At 39.2% G+C, this 18,696-nt stretch overlaps 1 protein-coding gene across 5 annotated transcripts in view; it reads right to left on the bottom strand.

Annotated features, from left to right (window-relative positions):
- Positions 1–18,696, bottom strand: part of NF1 (neurofibromin 1) — a 238,987-nt gene that overhangs the window by 201,911 nt on the left and 18,380 nt on the right. Inside the window, exon 2 of one of the 5 annotated variants that reach the window (XM_066363768.1) lies at positions 10,444–10,587. The exons of the other annotated variants lie outside the window; for them this stretch is intronic. The gene's annotated coding sequence lies outside the window, so the exon portion shown is untranslated. The remainder of the gene's footprint in view (positions 1–10,443; positions 10,588–18,696) is intronic. 5 annotated transcript variants of the gene reach the window in all.

Raw genomic sequence — 18,696 nt, 5'->3', positions numbered from 1 at the left:
TCCACAAGCTGAGGGCCTTAGTTCTACAACTGTAAGAACCTAAATTCTACCAGCCAGTGAGCTTAAGAGGACCCCAAGCTTCAGATAAACTCTTAGCCTCAACCAACACCTCAAGTTCAACCTGGTAAAAGCCTGAACATAGAACCCACCTAAGCAACACCTAGATCCCTAACCCACAAGTCGTGAGATAATTTTGTGGGGTTTTTTAAGCCATTGTGTTTACAGTATTTGTTACAGGCAATGGAAAACTAATACAACTACCAAATTTGTATCTTCTATCCAAATACCTATTTGATATCTCAACATGGGTATCTTGAAGGAACTTCAAACTCAGTGTTCCTAAAACTTACTTTGTAATCTTCCTACCATGTTTCTTCTTTTAGTAAAGAGTACCACGATCCATGCTGTTTCTCACCTCTTTTGTTTTAGGAAACAAAACAAAAGGAGGCTGTTTCATCTCCTTTCATCCCCTTTTAGTCAGTCTGATTGATTAAAAAAAAAGACAAATAACTGGGCGTGCACAACTCAGCACTACCCTTCTTTACTTGGGAACAGACTTGCTACAGACTAAAAGAATTTGCCTCTATGTCAACATGCTGAGAGCTGAGCAGGGACCTAGGGACCCAGCACTGCAGAGGACAGTGACCAACACTGCCTGGGGCTGGATGGACAAGTCTCCTTAACTCTGAGATGTAGGTAACAATCTCATTTGGGTCTCTATAATCATACAGATCAGTAAAAATTTTATTTATTTATTTCATATGTGTTTTGGCATCCATCTTTACTCTTTTATTTCTTGACTTGTTCAGAAGCTAGGCAAGTATTTAGGGTTCCATAATAGCACAAAAATCTATGTAGAGGGGGTAGTAAGTGACCAAGATTTTATCAGATATAAAGTGGTCAGGGAAAGCTTTCTAAAGATGTAACATTTGAGCAGAGACCTAAATAAAGTCAGCAAGAGAATGGGAAGACCCATGCAAAGATCTGAAGAAGAGCAAGCACTCATGGCAGAAGCAGCAGGTAAAATAGATCTGATGTTGGAGTAAGTGTGACATATTCAAAGCCTAGCAAAGAGTCCACTATGGCTAAACCAAAGGGAATAAAAGAAGAAAACAGGAGATAAGGTGAGTGAGAAAAACGGGTGGGTCTGGCCATAGAAAACCTTATTTTAAAAGCTTTGAATATATTTTGAGTTTGCTGATGTGGCAGGTTATATTTTCCAAATATGGTCACAGTATCTCTCATCCCACACGCTCCCCTGTATAAGACCCTACCATTCTCACATCAAGAAGTGGAGTCGATTTTTCCATTTGCATCTAGGCAGGTCTAGTGACTGCTCTGACCAATAAAATATGGCAGGAGGGACACTGTGCCAGTTCTAGGAACAGCCCTTAATTGGTCTGACAGTTTTTCTTTACCTCCTCTCGGAAGCCAGCTACCATGTAAAAAGTGTGATTACCCTTTGACCAGGCTGTAGAAACCAGAGTCCAGTTCACAGGGAAAGATTCTGAAGAAAGAGATGTGATGTAGAGAGGACAGCAAGAAGCAGTGAGGTACCAAACATGTGATAAAAGAAGTCACACTGGAAGGAATGCGCTAGCCCAGCCATGCCACCCAACAGCATGGAACTACTCAGCTGAACTTGTCATGAAATTCTGACTTGCAAAACTGTGAGCAAAACAAGCTATTTTAAGTTAAAACACTTTGGAGTAGTTTGTTATACAGCAGTAGATAATGAAAAGAAATAAAGAAAATATTGAAAGGATGCAAACAAAAAAGTAACATGAACTGATTTATATTTTTTAAAAAGCGCCTCCTGCTGCTGTATATCAGAAGATAGTTTTGGCAAGAGAAAAAAGTAGCTTAAATTAGACTAATAAGAGTAGAGAAGAGCGTCGGCCTGGCATGTGGAAGTCCTGGGTTCAATTCCCAGTCAGGACACACAGGAGAAGCACCCATCTGCTTCTCCACCCTTCTCCCTCTTCTTCTCTGTCTCTCTCTTCCCCTCCCGCAGCCAAGGATCCATTGGAGCAAAGTTGACCTGCACTCTGAGGACGGCTCCATGGCCTCCACCTCAGATGCTAGAATGGCTCTGGCTGCAGTGGAGTAATGCCCCAGATGGGCAGAGCATCGCCCCCTGGTGGGCATGTCGGGTGGATCCCAGTAGGGCACATGCAGGAGTCTGTCTGACTGCCTCTCCGCTTCTAACTTCGGAAAAATACAAAAAAAAAAAAAAAAAGAGTAGAGGAGAAATACTGAGAAGACATTATAATAGATTTGTCAGATGGAGGTGGTATTTAAAATGGCAAGTTGATTCTGAAGTTCACAAGAAATAAACATGTGAGAATGCCCAATAAAGTTTTTAAAAACAAGAACAAGAGGAGATTTGCATTATCAGGTACTGTACTGAAATAGTCTATTGAGCTCTCATAACAAAACCAGTATATTTTAAGCATAAACCAAGAGGAAAGCAGATATTAGTACGTACATAGAAATTTAATGATAAAGGTAACATTTTAAGGTTTTTTTGTTTTGTTTTGTTTTTTGTATTTTTCTGAAGCTGGAAACCGGGAGAGACAGTCAGACAGACTCCCGCATGCGCAGACGGGGATCCACCCGGCACGCCCACCAGGGGGCGATGCTCTGCCCCTCCGGGGCGTCGCTCTGCCGCGACCAGAGCCACTCTAGCGCCTGGGGCAGAGGCCAAGGAGCCATCCCCAGCGCCCGGGCCATCTTTGCTCCAATGGAGCCTTGGCTGCGGGAGGGGAAGAGAGAGAGAGGAAGGAGGGGGTGGGGGTGGAGAAGCAAATGGGCGCTTCTCCTATGTGCCCTGGCCAGGAATCAAACCCGGGTCCCCCGCACGCCAGGCCGACGCTCTACCTCTGAGCCAATCGGCCAGGGCCGGTAACATTTTAAATTAGTGGTAAAAGAATTAATTGATCTGTCAACAAAACATTACCAAGCACTGGCTGGTGGCTCAGTGAATAGAGTCGGCCTGGGGTGCAGAGATCCCAGGTTCAATCCCCAGTCAGGGAACACATGAGAAGCAACCATCTGCTTCTCTTCCCCACCCTCGCCCCCTTCTGTCTCTCTTCCCCCCCCCCCCCCCACAATCAGTGGCTTGATTGGTTCCAGCATGAGCCCCAGGCACTAAGGATAGCTTGGTTGATCAGAGCGTTTGTCTCAGGTGCTAAGGATAGCTCAGTTGATTTGAACATTGATTCCAGGCAGGGGTTGCCAGTTGGATCCCAGTAGGGGCTCATGCGTGAGTCTATCTATTTCCCCTCCTCTCACTTAAAAAAATAAAAATTAAAAATAAAACATTACCAGATCAACTCTCCATCCATCTTGGAAAATAAAAACCTTCTATCAAATTTTAAAGAGAGAGAGTGTGTGTGTGTGTGAAAGAGAGAGAGGGGAAGGAGAATCTATATGAAAAAAAGCCATAAAATTATTAGAAAAAATACTAAAAAATAATTTTATAACATTGAGGTAAGGCAATTTTCCTAAGCATGACAAAATCCAGAAGCTTTAAAGAAAAAAAACAGACATATCTTCTTACATAAAAATGTCTAAGTTCTGTAAAAAAAAAAGAAAGAAAAAGACAAGTAACAAACAGAAGGTAAAAGAACATGCAAAAACAAACAGCTAAAGGTTTACATAAGTAATACATAAGGTTGTATTATATATTAATCAGACTATTCAATGAAAAACAGTTGAAGAAATATAAAGCAATCCACAGAAGATGAGTGGCCTGTAAATATATATATGAAAATATGCTCATTTCAGTAATAATTTTGAAAGTACAAAATAAAATTGGTCCATTTTTGTACTCAACATTTTTAAAAAAAATAAAGCTAAGTACTATTAGGAATAATTATAAGGAAATGACCATGCCTGGAATAGATATTTTTAAAAAAAATCAAATATAAAATAAAATGTAAACAAAATAATTTTTAAATGATAGAGTAATTGTATTAGAAAAGAATGAGGGTTTTTTTCCCTTTTTCTTTACTTTTATGAGTTCCTCTTAGTTTCAGTTGGCATGCATTCCTTTTCCAACTGGGTAAAAAGTAAAGTAAGCTCTTTTTTAAACATCTCATGCTACTATACATAAATCTTTGAATATTGTGGCAGAAATGTAAAGGCTCTAAACTACATAAAGAAAAATAATCACCTTTTAATTAGGATCTCTATTAACAACCTGTTAGCTACTTCAGATACAAGATTTCAACAAATAAGACGATTTAGCAAAAGAAAGGCATAACATTAAGCAAAGTACAGTGAACAATGGATAATTTGTTTCTAGTTGCACTCAGAAAATTCTTCAAAGGTCACAGGCTAAAATCTTTGGTTCTGTGTACATTTTAACCAGTATCTAAAAGGCCCCTCAGACATGGAGGGGGTGGGGATGACATTAAAATTCACTTAATATAAACTTTAATCTAACTGAGACAAAATGCTACAAAATCATAGTAGAGGGGAAAAGCACCTAGAAAAAAAATCATATTAGAGAAAAAAGGCTCATCAACTATAATACCAAATAACATAAATCAGGAAATGGATCAAATATTTATACTGGTTATATTGACACATTTCCCAAGGTGGACTCTGCACCGTTGGTATGTAATATGACTTTAGTGGCATCTAATGGACTTTAAACTTTTTAAGTTTTACATTCATTTTAACATGTGATTTTAAAAATAAAATTAGCATATTGAACCTATGATTACAAAGATGTTCCTTTGACAAGGCTAAGTGAAAAAGGCAAGCCAATCTAAAGTTAAAGCTAAGTAAATAATACAGGACATAAATAACTAACGTTAGGGAAACAGTGTAATAACATTCTGAAATTTAATACTGAGCTCATAAAACAATTAAATAATTAACTAGGTTTTTGTTGTTGTTGTTGTTTTTTAAATAAGAATGCTCTAAAGATATTTGGGGGCAAGGAGATTAGCACAGAGTCAAGCCAGTCTTGCCAAGAAATAAATTTCATCATACTTCCTGCCTTAGTTTCTTCCCTTTATTTTATTCTGAACTTATAGACTACCCCAATTTTTCCATACATAGAAGCCCATGACTCACAAATAAGAACCTATTTATACCAGTACTCCCAACCACTAATGAAGCTCCAAAAGCAGATTCCCACGTGCCCTTGCCGGGTAATCCAGATATCTACTACCAAAGCAACGAAAAGTTTGTTTCTGTCGAACACTGTTCCCATAAAAAAATGCTGGCTCATCCTTTTCCCTTCCTCCTCTCCCTTCCCTTCAGTGTAATAATTCAATACAAAAACCATTAGGAAGGACAGAGCAAGGTAGACATCTGTGTGTGTTCGGCAAAGAGATGGGATGTAGGATACGAGCAGGATGAGTAAGGCATTCATGTGGATGAAATGGAGCATGAAAGGGTGAAGAGGGTACCCACGTGTGGAGGGCAGCCCAGCAAAGAATGTCAAAACATGAATGGGATGAGAAACTCCCATAGAGGAAAGCCAGGCACAGGATGTCAGAATCCACGCAGGGTGAGAAAGGTTATCTACATGGGAGAGCAGACCAATTAGGATGTCAGAGCCCAAAGGAAGGTGTCCATCAGGAGGACAGGCCACAGTTTGGATGTCAAAGCATAAGTAGGACAAAAAAAAGTAGGGCCCTGCAAGGGGTGTTAGACTGTACTGGGCTTCAGCATGGTGGGAAGGGGGATGTTCTAGCACAGAGTGTGAGCAGGGTGAAGAGGATGTTCACACAGGGAAACAGCACAGAATAGGGTATATAAGCCCGAGAAAAGAAAGAAGATATTCCACCAGGGTTTGGGGTGATTAAGGGATAGCTAGGCGTGTTGGAACCCAAGCAGCCTGAGTAGGGCATTTGTGCTTAGGGGTAGGTGGTTATGGGGAAATGAAATAACAGATTGATTATGTAAAGGGGAACTGATCAAATAAATAAATATACAAGAACAGTAAGAGCCAGGTTTCTTACTATCAAAGACAGAAGCTACAAATAAAGAAGGGGGAAATTTACAAAGACCTCTCTGGTTTTGAACTAAAATTAGAGATGGTATAAACATAGCTTTCAATATAGAGAGATAAAAAATTAAATACTAGTATAAGTTTGTACACACAAACAGATGAATATGAATACATGCTTCCCTTAGAAACAATGACAGCTCAGTAGTAATGGGTACACCTACCCCCAGATCTTGGTTTCTCAATACTATTCTCCATTAAAAGAAATCAGGGCTCTTTAGAAAAATAGCTAATTCCAGACCTGACACAAGGAAAGTTCTAAGAAGCCTGGAATATTTTGTTGTTACAGGAAGAAAGGAAATGCTCAAAGAATGACAGACATGTCAAAAGGACAAAGAAGCCAGACTAAAGGGCTCTCACTGGCCAAATCTAGAAAAATTTGAACATGGAAACAAATAATGACAAAACAGATAATCATTCACTGAATAACAGAAAACCCTTAGTCTGTACTCATAGAAATACTTAAACTGAAAGCCTGATGAGAATGGGATACTTACTATCTAAGAACCCACATACAGAATACAGAGGGGGGGGGGGGGTATATACACAAGGCAGAAAGAATAACTTCACAGTGGAGAAGCTTGTCTCACCATCTTAATCAAGTGATCAATCAATTCTAACATGTAAAAAAGTAAAGGGAAAAAAGAAATTCACAAGGAACAAATAAATTACCAAATAATTAATATAAGAAATTTCCCAGAGGCTCATAGATACAGAAAACAGACTGACAGCTGTTAAAGGGGGTGGGGGTGGGAGGGGTGGGGGGCTGGGTGAAAAAGGTGAAGGGATTTAGTAATAAAAAAGAACACTTCACAGACACAAACAACAGTATGGTGATAATTCCAGAGGGAAAGGGTGGAGGGAGTGGAAAAGGGTAAAAGGGAGATAAATGGTGACAGAGGTGACTTGACTTTGTATGGTGAACATAATACAATATACAGATGATGTATTTTAGAACTGTACACCTGAAACCTATGTAATTTTATTAACCAATGTCACCCCAATAAAGTCAGTAAGAAATTAACTTTAATTTTAAAATAATAAAATAACAATTAAAATTGTGCAACCAAAAAAGAAAAACACAGGAGAAAATGTCAATGGTATTAAGAACTAACAACGGGTACATAAAAAACAAAGCAAATGAAAAAAAAAAAAGCAATTATCAACTTTAGGAGGTACAAAAAGTTGTACAAATAAACTTATTCACCATACACTACTTGACTAAGCATCAAATAATATTATATACCTCTTAACTATAGTCCCAGGAGATTAACAGAGATAACAGGGAAGAGGCAATGTCGAAAAAGGTAATGGCATACCATTTGATCCAGCAATTGTGCTCTTTGGTATTTACCCAAAGGAGTTGAAAACGTACGTCCACACAAAAACCTGCATACGGATGTTTGTTTATAGCAGCTTTATTCAAAACTGCCAAAACAGGGAAACAATCAAGATGTCCTTTAGCATGTGAATGGATAAATAATACTGTAGTACCACCAGACAATGGAACATTAATCAGCACTAAAAAGAAATGAGCTATTGTATGATTCCAACTATATGACATTTCAATAATATATTATATAAAATTACAAAGACAGTAAAAAAATCAGTGGTTGCCAGGGCTGGTGGTTGGGTAATAAACAGGCAAAGCAGATTTTTAGGACCATAAAAATACTCTGATATTATAATAATGAATATATGTCATTATGTTTATCCAAACCCGTAGAAAGTAAACACTAAGAGTAAACCCTAGGTAAACTAGACTTTGGGGTTGATTATAATGGATAATGGATTATGATGTATTGATGTAACTTCATGTTATTAACATCATTCTGATGCATGTTGTTAATAACAATGCATGTAGGGAGAAGGAAGTATATGGGAAATCTCTTCTTATCTTCCTCTTAGTTTTGTTATTATAAACCTAAAACTGCTATCAAAAATAAAATTTTTAAAAAGACAAGGTCAATTACAAAAAAAAAATTTTTTTTCCTAGAACTGTTAGACAATGACAATCCTCAGCTCCAGGAAGTCCAAAAATCCAAAGCAGAATAAATAAAAAGAAACCCATTATACCTGCAAACAATTCAGTGAAACTTCAGAGCAACAAAGAAAAAACAGCCAGAGAGAAAATATCACCATAAGGTAATGATAATTACTGACAACTAAATTCTCAACAGCAATGAAAGAGCTCAAAAAGATAGTTAAATGATATCTTTAACATATTGAGAGATAAACACTCCCTAGAACTCTATATATCTAGCAAAACTATCATTCAAAAATAAGGGGAAGTAAAGATACTTTCCAAGAAAGCAAAATAAGAACAATAACCACAACAGACCCTCGTTAAAGGAAACTAAAGAATATGCTTCAAGCAGAAGAAAAATGAACCTAGAAAGAAAGTCTGAGATTCAAGTAAAAAAAGTTAAGTTGGACAAATAAAAGGCACATAATAAAATGATGTAGGTAAATCCAAATATATCAGCAATCACAATGAATATAATGGGCTAAACTTTCTCCACAGAGGAAAAAATAATTCAAACTGGTTATATGTGTGCTGTTTATTAGAGAGACTAATATATGGGCAGAGAAAGATTGATAGTCAAAGAATGGGAAAAGATCTACCAAGCAAATATAACAAAAGAAAAGTGGAACCAACTTAGGCAAAAATCACTAGGAATAAAAAGGATCAATACATAAAGACACAAGAATATCAAATCACCTGGAGCATGTCATTTTAAACCTGTGTGTGTCTGGGCCTGGTCGATTGGCTCAGGGGTAGAGCGATGGCCGGGCACATGGAAGTTCCAGGTTCCATTCCCAGTCCACACAGAAGTGATCATCTGCTTCTCCACCCTTCCCCCTCCCCCTTCTCTCTCTCTCTTCCCCTCCTGCAGCCATAACTCAAATGTTCCAGCAGGTTGGCCCAGGTCATTAAGGATGGCTCCATGGTCTCCTCTCAGGCAGAGCAAGGAAGCAGTGGCCCCAGGTGGAGAGAGCATCATCACCTGATAAGGGGGCTTGCCAGGTGGATTCCAGTCTGGGTGCAAGTGGGAGTCTGTTTCTCTGCCTCCTTGCCTCTCACTTAATAAAAATAAATAAATAAATAAATCTCTATGTGTCTAAAAACACACAAACACATCCTACAACTGAAGCAAAAAGGTTACAAATCCACTAACATAGTGAAAAGTGTTTTTTGTTTTGTTTTGTTTTTAGTGAGAGATAGACAGGAAGGGAAAGAGATGAGAAGCATCAACTTATGGTTGCATCATTTTAGTTGTTCATTGATTGCTTTCTCATATGTGCCTTAACCAAGGGGCTCTAGCTGAGCCAATGACCCCTTGCTCAGGCCAGAGACCTTGGGTTTCAAGCCAGCGACCTTAGAGCTCAAGCCAGCAATCGTGGGATCCCACACTCAAGCTGGTGACCTTGTGCTCAAGCTAGAGAGTCTATGCTGAAGCCAGATGAGCCCATGCTCAAGCAGGTGACCTTGGGGTTTTAAACCTGGGTCCTCAGGGTCCCAGATCGACATCCTACCCACAGTACCACAACCTATCAGAAGAAAGATGTTTTAGTATAGATCTCTCAGTAATAAAATCTAGCAAACAACAAAAACTTTACATATATATATATACACACACATACACATGGGGGCAGTGGTTGTTTCCATGGCCATGCAGATGCAGGTTCCCATTGGATCTGGGAACAGTGGAGCCAGAAAATGGTGGGCTTTCCTTTTATTAGAGTCTTGTAATGGCGGACAAGCAAACAGGCAGGGAAGACCGCCTCCCTTTCTCCCATCTCAGGACCCCACCAGTCTCAGCACTCCCCAGCCAAACAGGCCAGCTGGAAATCAAGATCCCAAGTCCCGACTAGGTCTCCGGTTCCACAACCTGGACTCATTCTCTAGACTCACCCTCCACACACACTCTCTCTCTCTCTCTCTCTTTCTTTCTGCACTCTCCAGCAAAACAGGCTGGGGAAAAAATCCTTCTCCAGCAAACAATCGCCCCTCCCAAGCAGGAAGGCAATTTGCAATTAGCAATCTGCCGCCCTGATGGCAAGCATCCACAGCCTTCTATAGACTATACACACAGGACGCTGCCCCAATACAAGCGAGCAAACTTAAAAAAACATTTGTTTACCCAACAGTGTGTGTGTGTGTGTGTGTGTGTGTGTGTGTGTGTGTGTGTGTGTATAAAATCGGACTTTAGAAGAGTTGACCTGCTTAATAAACTTGATCAAAATGACATTGGTAAAACTCATACCCAAGAACTAGGGACTACACATTATTTTTAAGAACTCATGGAATATTTATAAAAATGGGACTGTATGTGAGTGGTAATCAGATTCCAAGGTGGTCCCCAATGATCCCTGAGTTTTATTATCCATGTCCTTGTATTAACCTTTCTCACCTTGTGTACCAGGGTTGTTCAGTATGACCAATATAATATGGCAGAAGTGAAGGCATGTGACTTCCAAGAGTCATAAAGGACTGTGGCTTCTGTTTCTCAGATCACTAACTCAGGGAGATACCAGCTGACATGTCACGAGCAGCACTGTGGAGAGGACCATGTGGAAAGGAACAGAAAGAACTTTTGCAAACAGCTAGCAAATAACTGAGGCCTCCTAAGAACTGCGCAAATGATTAGCTTAGAAGAGAATCCTCAAAACCAAATGAAGGGTGACGGAGGACGATTTGACTTTGGGTGATGGGTATACAACATAATCGAATGTCAAAATGATCTGGAGATGTTTTCTCTAAATCTATGTGCTCTAGTCGACCAATGTCACCCCATTAAAATTAATTGTCTAAATAAAACTACCAAAAAAAAAAAAAAATAGGAAAAGTGAATCCTCAAGCCCCACTCAAGCTTTCAAATTACTGCAGCCCAAATCAAGAGCTTGACTGCAACCTCATGCAAGATTCTGAGCCAGCCCTGGCTGGTTGTCTCAGTGGATAGAGCATCAGCCCAGCATGCAGACATCCACGGTTCAATCCCAGGTCCAGGCACACATGAGAAGTGGCCAGCTGCTTCTCTTCACCTCCCTCTCCCCCTTTTCTCTCTTCCCGTCTTAGTCAGAAGTTCAATTGGTTAGAGTGTCAGCCCCGGGCGCTGAGGATAGTTTTGTTGATTTGAACATCGGCCCCAGACAGGGGTTGCGGGTGGATCCCAGTTGGTGCACATGTGGATGTCTGTCTCTCTAGATCCCCTCCTTTCACTTAAAAAAAACTCTTTAGATCCCCTATCCCCTCCTTTCACTTAAAAAAAAAAAAAGAGTCCAAGTCAGAAATACATAGCTAAGCTACTACTGGATTCTCAACATTCAGAAATTTTAAGATAATGTTTGTTGTTCAAAATTGCTACATTTGGGGAAATTTATTACATAGTAATAACTAATGCAATGATCAAGTCAATAAAGCTAACTTCAAATTTGAATGCACTAGGTCAGGGGCCCCAAACTACGGCCCATAGGCCACATGCGGCCCCCTGAGGCCATTTATCTGGCCCCCGCCAAACTTCCAGAAGGGGCACCTCTTTCATTGGTGGTCAGTGAGAAGAGCACAGGATGCGGATGTGCACGCAAAGCGTGTCGTCGCTCACGTACAGTACTACTTCTGGTGACCCAGGACACACCCATCAGGGCTCCGGAAGCACGTCATATCACTTGTTATGGCTAGCAGTGACAAATATAGAACCGGACATTGACCATCTCATTAGCCAAAAGCAGGCCCATAGTTCCCACTGAAATACTGGTCAGTTTGTTGATTTAAATTTACTTGTTCTTTATTTTAAATACTGTATTTGTTCCCACTTTGTTTTTTTACTTTAAAATATGTGCAGTGTGCATAGGGATTTGTTCGTAGTTTTTTTTATAGTCCAGCCCTCCAACGATCTGAGGAACAGTGAACTGGCCCCCTGTGTAAAAAGTTTGGGGAACCCTGCACTAGGATCTTATAAACCATACTCATTGGTCATAGTATAAAGATAGAAATTAATAACCAAAAAACTAGGAAAACAAAATTAAGAAACACTCTGGATGAAAGGACAAATCATAATAGAAAACAGAAGTATCTAGAATCAAGAAATAATGAAAAGCCAATCATCAAACCTGTGAGATACAACTAAAGTAGCATTTAATAAATTTATAGTTTTGAATACTTAAATCCAAAAATAAACATTCAAAATTAATAAGCTAAAATCCAACTTCAAAGGTCAGAAAAAACAACTCACAATCAACAGGATGGCTACTAACAAAATAATAAAATAATAAGTGTTGGGGAGAATGTAGAGAAATTGGAACTCTAGTGCACTATTCATGGCAATGCAAAATGATGCAGCTGCTATGGGAAACAGTAAGGTTGTTCCTCAAAAAGACAAATACTATATGATTCCACTTATATGAGGTTCTTAGAGTAGTCAAATTCAGACACACACAAAGTAGACCGCTGGCTGCCATGGACTGGGAGAAGGAGGAATGAGGAGTATATAGTTATTTCATGGTTACAGTTTCAGTGCTGTAAAATGAGAAAGTTCCAGATTAGTTGCACGACAATGTGAATGTACTTACATACTGAACTATATACTGAAGTATATATTGAGCTTTATACTTAAAAATGGTTATTAAGATAGTAAAATCTGGCCCTGGCTGGTTGGCTCAGTGGTAGAGCATCGGCCTGGCGTGCGGAAGTCCCAGGTTCGATTCCTGGCCAGGGCACACAGGAGAAGCGCCCATCTGCTTCTCCACCCCTCCCCCTCTCCTTCCTCTCTGTCTCTCTCTTCCCCTCCCGCAGCCGAGGCTCCATTGGAGCAAAAGATGGCCCAGGTGCTGGGGATGGCTCCTTGGCCTCTGCCCCAGGCGCTAGAGTGGCTCTGGTCACTAAAGTGGCTCTGGTCGCGACAGAGCGATGCCCCGGATGGGCAGAGCATCGCCCCCTGGTGGGCGTGCTGGGTAGATCCCGGTTGGGCGCATGCAGGAGTAGGTCTGCCTCCCCGTTTCCAGCTTCAGAAAAAAAAAAAAAAAGATAGTAAAATCTGTGTGATATATATTTTACCACAATTAAAAATAAAATTAAAAACTCAAAAAAGATGACAGAATAACCCAAGGAAAAAAAAATAAGAGCAAAATTGACAAAATAGAAAACAGACAAGTAAACAAAAGTAAAAACTGTGTCTTTGAAAATATAGATCAAATACACAAACAGAAAATCAATCAAAAAATAAAGGAATAAACAAACAATAAGAGTGAAAAATAGAATATAACTTCAGTTCCCAGAGAGATTAAAATTAAGCAAGTCATTAAAAAGTATCACGAATAATTTGAGTTGCAATGGACAGTCTTAAAAATAAATACAATTTATCAAAACTGACTAAAGCCCTGGCCAGATAGCTCAGTTGGATAGAGCATTATCCTGAAGCAGAGAGGATGTCAGTTCAATTCCCAGTCAGGGCATATACAGGAACAGAACGTTCCTGTCTCTCTCTCTTCCTGTCTCCCTCCCTCTCTAAAATCAATAAAATAGGCCAGGCTGTTTGGTTCAGTGGTAGAGCATCAGCCTGGCATGTAGATGTCCAGGGTTCAATTCCTGGTCAGAACACACAGGAGAAGCGACCATCTGCTTCTCCATCCCTCCCCTCCTCCCCTCTCCTCCTCTCTCTCTTTCTCTCTCTCTCTCTCTCTCTCTCTCTCTCTCCTGCAGCCATGGCTTGATTGGTTCAAGCTAGTTGGCCCTGGTGCTGAGGATGGTTCCATGGTCTCTGCCTCAGGCGCTAAAAATGACTTGGTTGCCAAGCAACGTAGCAACACCCCAGGTGGGCAGCATGGCCCAGTAGGGGGTTTGCCATGTGGATCCGGTCGGGGTGCATACAGGAGTCTGTCTTTCTGTCTCCCCTTCTCTCACTTAATAAAAAATAAACTTTTTTAAAAACTGATTTAAGAAAAAGAATAAGAATAGTCTCACAATAATTTAAGAAACAAATTCAGTGCATTAAAATTTCCCCTCCAAGACAGTACTGAACCCAGGTGGTTTTACTGGAGAGTTCTGCCAAACTTTGAATCAACATATAATTCCAATACTACATAAACATGCAGAGAACATAAAAAGATAACCTTTATTATTATTTTTTTACTATTTAGTGATTTTTTTTTTAAGCGAGAGAGAGCATGAGAGAAGGACAGACAGGAAAGGAGAGAGATAAGAAGCATCAACTCATAGTTGCAGCACCTTAGTTGCTCATTGATTGCTTTCTCATATGTGCCTTGACAAGGGCAGCTGAACCAGTGACCCCTTCCTCAAGCCAGCAACCTTGGGCTTAAGCCAGAGACCCTGGGGGTCATGTTTATGATCCCATTCTCAAGTCGGCAAACCCATGCTCAAGCCCCCACCACCTCTATTTACTGATTTTTAGAGAGAGAAACATCATTCTGTTTCTGTATGTGTCCTGACCCGGGATCAAACCAGCAATCTTTGAATATCCAGACTACACTCTAACCAACTGAGCTATCCAGCCAGAGCTAAAATAACCTTGATATGAAAACTAGACAAAGGCTATATATATGAGAGGAAAATTACAAATAGACCTTACTAAACATAGGTACAAACATCCTAAACAAAAGTGTCAGCAAATTTAATCCAGCAATAATTTTTTTTTTTAATTATACATTTCAACCAAGAACAGCCTCTAGAATGCAAGGTTAATTTACTAGAAATCAGAAAATAATAAGTATAAACAGACTAAAAAAAAAAATTATACCTCAAAGAAGGCTGAATAAACATTTAATAATACTCAATATCCACTTAAGAATTTTTAAAATTACCAAGAAAATTATCAAGGAAGCTCCCTTAATATAATATTTTCTTAAAAAACTTATCAACATTGTATTTAATCTTTCCTTTTAAGATATAAAACAGATGGCCAACACCTTTACTCCTATTCAACACTGAAAAACCTCAATGGTTCACAGAGTAAAAGAAAAAAGCTACAAAGATTGAAAATTATGAAATAAAACTGCAACTATTTACAGGTAATAGATCAATACAGAAAATCCAAAGATTCTAGAGATAAGTCACTTAGTGACGAGTTGCTGGATACAAAAACAAAATACATTTCTATACAAAACACTCAGAAAATGCAATTTTAAAAACTATCAAGTACAGCCTGACCAGACGGTGGCGCAGTGTATAGAGCATCGGACTGGGATGCAGAGGACCCAGGTTCGAGACCCTGTGGTCTCCAGCTTGAGTGCGGGCTCATCTGGTTTGAGCAAAAGCCCACCAGCTTGAACCCAAGGTCGCTGAATCCAGCAAGGGGTTACTCGGTCTGCTGAAGGCCCGCGGTCAAGGCACGTATGAGAAAGCAATCAATGAACAACTAAGGTGTTGCAACGCGCAATGAAAAACTAATGATTGATGCTTCTCATCTCTCTCCGTTCCTGTCTGTCTGTCCCTGTCTATACCTCTCTCTGACTCACTCTCTGTCTCTGTAAAAAAACAAACAAAAAAAAACTATCAAGTACAAAGAGCAACAAAAATTCTGACACTTGATGTACACTTTTTGTATAAATTACTTATACAATAAGCAAGCCTCTATATCAAAATGATATCAATCAATTCTCCCCACCTTCACTTCACCAACCTCACCTAGGAGACACTTCCCCGACCTTAAGGAAATCTGGCCTGATCCTGACTCTCAATTATTGACAGATAAATAACTTCTTTGAAATCTCATGTTTTACCTTAAAAATAAATGTCAAGTTTGCATTCTATTACATAATACAGCCATATTGTTTGAATTAAAAAAATCTTTTTCTAAAAAATGTTTTAAGTAAAATCATGTTCCAAAAAGACTGGCCAAAGTATTCTGAAGTGCTGGAGCCTAGCACACTAAGACTTAAGCTACAAATGCCCGGAGGCAGATTTAATTGCAAGTACATGGGGTGCCCGCCTTGGGCCCCACAAAACCCTAACTTTACACTTTTTTCTAATGACACCAAGTTTAGTTTCATATGTGCAATTTTAACATTAGAAGTACATATTTATTTATTTAAAAATATAGTTAACATGTATTTTTATTTTCCTTCTCTCTTTTTTTTAAGGGACCCAATATTTTCTTCTGCGCCTGGGGCCTCAATCGACCTTAACATGCCTCTGCACATGCCTAAGCATAAAAACATGCTATGTAATTTATGTACAGTTTACACTGTTGAATATTAATTCCCACATATGCAACCCAAAGGTTAAAAAAGAAAAAAAAGTGCCACTTCAAAAATCACTATTGAAATAAAACAGTAAATTGGCAAAAAAAAATAGATTTTTAAAGTATATGAATTATTTGGGCAATGCTATGATGAACTTTGAATATAGACCATGTATTGAAGAGAATATTGTTATCAATATTAAACGTCCTGACTTCAATAATTGTACTATAGTTAAGTAAGAGATGTCCTTCCTTATTCTTAAGACACACTGAAGTATTTAGGAGTAAAGGAATTTAATGCCTACAACTTACTGTCAGAAACCTCCTCCATGTACAAACACACACTGGAGAGAAGAAGAGAAGGTGAGAAGGAGACAGGGAAGGAGAAAGGGAAATAGAGGGAGAGAGGAAGAAGGAGAGAGCGAGAGAGAGAACAAATAATAAAACATAAAACACATGTAGTAAAATATAAATAGTAAATCTTGGTAAAGACTATAAGGGGCTTTTATACTATTGTTGCAACTTTTCTATAAGTTTTAAATTATTTAAAAAATTAAAAGTACAGGCCCTGGCTGGTTGGCTCAGTGGTAGAGCGTCGGCCTGGCGTGCAGAGGTCCCGGGTTCGATTTCCGGCCAGGGCACACAGGAGAAGCACCCATCTGCTTCTTCATCCCTCCCCCTCTCCTTCCTCTCTCTCTCTTCCCCTCCCGCAGCTGAGGCTCCATTGGAGCAAAGATGGCCCGGGCACTGGGGATGGCTCCTTGGCCTCTGCCTCAGGCGCTAGAGTGGCTCTGGTCGCAACAGAGCAATGCCCCAGAGGGGCAGAGCATCGCCCCCTGGTGGGCGTGCCGGGTGGATCCCGGTCGGGCGCATGCGGGAGTCTGTCTGTCTCTCCCCGTTTCCAGCTTCAGAAAAATACAAAAAAAAAAAAAGTAAAAGTACATAAGTGACACTGGCAACCCCAGATCTCTAAGGTAGTGTTTACCTACCAAAACAATTTGCCCCCAGGTCATCATTTTAGCTAATATATGAATTATCTTCAATTGTGAAAATTATTTTCCTAACAAAATTCTTTAAAAAGCTGTCAATCAAATTTCTGAATCATCCTTTCCTAATTATGTGAAAAAATAATGCAATTGATGTAAAAAATGAAAATAGATATCCAAATAGTAGAGTCCAAATAGGCACAGCTAAATGTCTATGATGTTCACCTTGGGGATTCAAATTTTAAGATCATAGTAAAAAATATTCTAGCACAATTCGCAAATTAAAATTTTTAATAAATTAAAAAGTGCAGAAGTTAGTACAGTCAGTGAAGATTCCAAACAAGGCTTCACCTCCTTCCTGAGGCTGAGAAAACAGGTTTTGAATGGCAAAGATTCTATGTGTTAGTTGTAGCATGACATAGAAAACAATCCTAAATTCATCAAAGGAAGAAAGAGAATTTTCACATAACACAGTTCAAGCACCTGCCACAGTGCTAAGTTTACAACCTAACTTAGTTCAAGCCATAAGCCTGAGCTATTTAGTGATGTACTAATGGTCACTTGCTACTATGAGGCTGAATGAAAGAATTCCATTCATTAAAAAAAGACACAGATCAAATTAAACTCGAAATTATCACAAAGAGGATACAGCCAACAGAAATTCACCTTCCAGGTAAATATTGAGATGACCCACTGTAGTTTTCTTTTTTTTTTTTTTAACTTATTTATTGATTCTAGAAAGAGAAAGGGAGAGAGAGAGGCAGACAGAAACATTGATCTGTTCCTGTATTTTCCCTGACCTGGGATTGAACGTGCAACCCTTGCATATCCGGATGATACTCCAACCAGCTGAACCATCCAGCCAGAGCCATGATTAGTCTACTTTTAACTATTTCCTACTTATGCCAAAATGATTGTATTATAGTCAATGAGAAAAAAATAAAATCAGTATTATAAAATACACACTTTATATAACACACTGCTCACAAAAATTAGGGGATTATTTATCTCTTCATATTCATTTTTAAATATCCCCTAATTTTTGTGAGCAGCGTACATAAGTCTTCAATTTATCTGAAAACTAATGTGTAAATCAAACTGGAGATGTGGAAATGTTCTCCAGTCCATTAGTAGACAACAATTTAAGAGCAGAAGAAAGGTAAAATTAAATATATAAGCTATAGTCCCCCTACAAGCAAAATAAAACAACTCATTTTACAGCAAAAGAAGTGCAGGAATGGACTATGAACCTTGGAATTCACTGGTCTTACTACATACTCAACATCTGGAAGCAGCTGGCCTAACAGAATAGAATGGCCTGCTGAAGACTCAGTTACAGTGCTATTTGGACCAAATCTTCAAGTATACGCTTTGAATTAACAACCAATATACGTTATTTGTTTTTTCCATAGCGAGAATACATGTGTCTGCGAATCAAGCAGCATAGGTAGAAGTGGTTTCTCTCATTACCCTTAAAAACCCA

Source organism: Saccopteryx leptura, chromosome 2 (assembly GCF_036850995.1).
Source record: "Saccopteryx leptura isolate mSacLep1 chromosome 2, mSacLep1_pri_phased_curated, whole genome shotgun sequence".
Classification (NCBI taxonomy): Eukaryota; Metazoa; Chordata; class Mammalia; order Chiroptera; family Emballonuridae; genus Saccopteryx; species Saccopteryx leptura.
The sequence above is the reverse complement of the archived record's forward strand: the minus strand, read 5'-3'. Positions and strand labels throughout refer to the sequence as shown.